Genomic DNA, 2,500 nt, shown 5'->3' with positions numbered 1-2,500 from the left:
CTAACCCTAACCCTAACCCTAACCCTAACCCTAACCCTAACCCTAACCCTAACCCTAACCCTAACCCTAACCCTAACCCTAACCCTAACCCTAACCCTAACCCTAACCCTAACCCTAACCCTAACCCTAACCCTAACCCTAACCCTAACCCTAACCCTAACCCTAACCCTAACCCTAACCCTAACCCTAACCCTAACCCTAACCCTAACCCTAACCCTAACCCTAACCCTAACCCTAACCCTAACCCTAACCCTAACCCTAACCCTAACCCTAACCCTAACCCTAACCCTAACCCTAACCCTAACCCTAACCCTAACCCTAACCCTAACCCTAACCCTAACCCTAACCCTAACCCTAACCCTAACCCTAACCCTAACCCTAACCCTAACCCTAACCCTAACCCTAACCCTAACCCTAACCCTAACCCTAACCCTAACCCTAACCCTAACCCTAACCCTAACCCTAACCCTAACCCTAACCCTAACCCTAACCCTAACCCTAACCCTAACCCTAACCCTAACCCTAACCCTAACCCTAACCCTAACCCTAACCCTAACCCTAACCCTAACCCTAACCCTAACCCTAACCCTAACCCTAACCCTAACCCTAACCCTAACCCTAACCCTAACCCTAACCCTAACCCTAACCCTAACCCTAACCCTAACCCTAACCCTAACCCTAACCCTAACCCTAACCCTAACCCTAACCCTAACCCTAACCCTAACCCTAACCCTAACCCTAACCCTAACCCTAACCCTAACCCTAACCCTAACCCTAACCCTAACCCTAACCCTAACCCTAACCCTAACCCTAACCCTAACCCTAACCCTAACCCTAACCCTAACCCTAACCCTAACCCTAACCCTAACCCTAACCCTAACCCTAACCCTAACCCTAACCCTAACCCTAACCCTAACCCTAACCCTAACCCTAACCCTAACCCTAACCCTAACCCTAACCCTAACCCTAACCCTAACCCTAACCCTAACCCTAACCCTAACCCTAACCCTAACCCTAACCCTAACCCTAACCCTAACCCTAACCCTAACCCTAACCCTAACCCTAACCCTAACCCTAACCCTAACCCTAACCCTAACCCTAACCCTAACCCTAACCCTAACCCTAACCCTAACCCTAACCCTAACCCTAACCCTAACCCTAACCCTAACCCTAACCCTAACCCTAACCCTAACCCTAACCCTAACCCTAACCCTAACCCTAACCCTAACCCTAACCCTAACCCTAACCCTAACCCTAACCCTAACCCTAACCCTAACCCTAACCCTAACCCTAACCCTAACCCTAACCCTAACCCTAACCCTAACCCTAACCCTAACCCTAACCCTAACCCTAACCCTAACCCTAACCCTAACCCTAACCCTAACCCTAACCCTAACCCTAACCCTAACCCTAACCCTAACCCTAACCCTAACCCTAACCCTAACCCTAACCCTAACCCTAACCCTAACCCTAACCCTAACCCTAACCCTAACCCTAACCCTAACCCTAACCCTAACCCTAACCCTAACCCTAACCCTAACCCTAACCCTAACCCTAACCCTAACCCTAACCCTAACCCTAACCCTAACCCTAACCCTAACCCTAACCCTAACCCTAACCCTAACCCTAACCCTAACCCTAACCCTAACCCTAACCCTAACCCTAACCCTAACCCTAACCCTAACCCTAACCCTAACCCTAACCCTAACCCTAACCCTAACCCTAACCCTAACCCTAACCCTAACCCTAACCCTAACCCTAACCCTAACCCTAACCCTAACCCTAACCCTAACCCTAACCCTAACCCTAACCCTAACCCTAACCCTAACCCTAACCCTAACCCTAACCCTAACCCTAACCCTAACCCTAACCCTAACCCTAACCCTAACCCTAACCCTAACCCTAACCCTAACCCTAACCCTAACCCTAACCCTAACCCTAACCCTAACCCTAACCCTAACCCTAACCCTAACCCTAACCCTAACCCTAACCCTAACCCTAACCCTAACCCTAACCCTAACCCTAACCCTAACCCTAACCCTAACCCTAACCCTAACCCTAACCCTAACCCTAACCCTAACCCTAACCCTAACCCTAACCCTAACCCTAACCCTAACCCTAACCCTAACCCTAACCCTAACCCTAACCCTAACCCTAACCCTAACCCTAACCCTAACCCTAACCCTAACCCTAACCCTAACCCTAACCCTAACCCTAACCCTAACCCTAACCCTAACCCTAACCCTAACCCTAACCCTAACCCTAACCCTAACCCTAACCCTAACCCTAACCCTAACCCTAACCCTAACCCTAACCCTAACCCTAACCCTAACCCTAACCCTAACCCTAACCCTAACCCTAACCCTAACCCTAACCCTAACCCTAACCCTAACCCTAACCCTAACCCTAACCCTAACCCTAACCCTAACCCTAACCCTAACCCTAACCCTAACCCTAACCCTAACCCTAACCCTAACCCTAACCCTAACCCTAACCCTAA

The sequence above is a fragment of the Carettochelys insculpta genome, chromosome 16 (genome assembly GCF_033958435.1).
Source record: "Carettochelys insculpta isolate YL-2023 chromosome 16, ASM3395843v1, whole genome shotgun sequence".
NCBI lineage: Eukaryota > Metazoa > Chordata > Testudines > Carettochelyidae > Carettochelys > Carettochelys insculpta.
Note: the sequence above shows the minus strand (reverse complement) of the source record.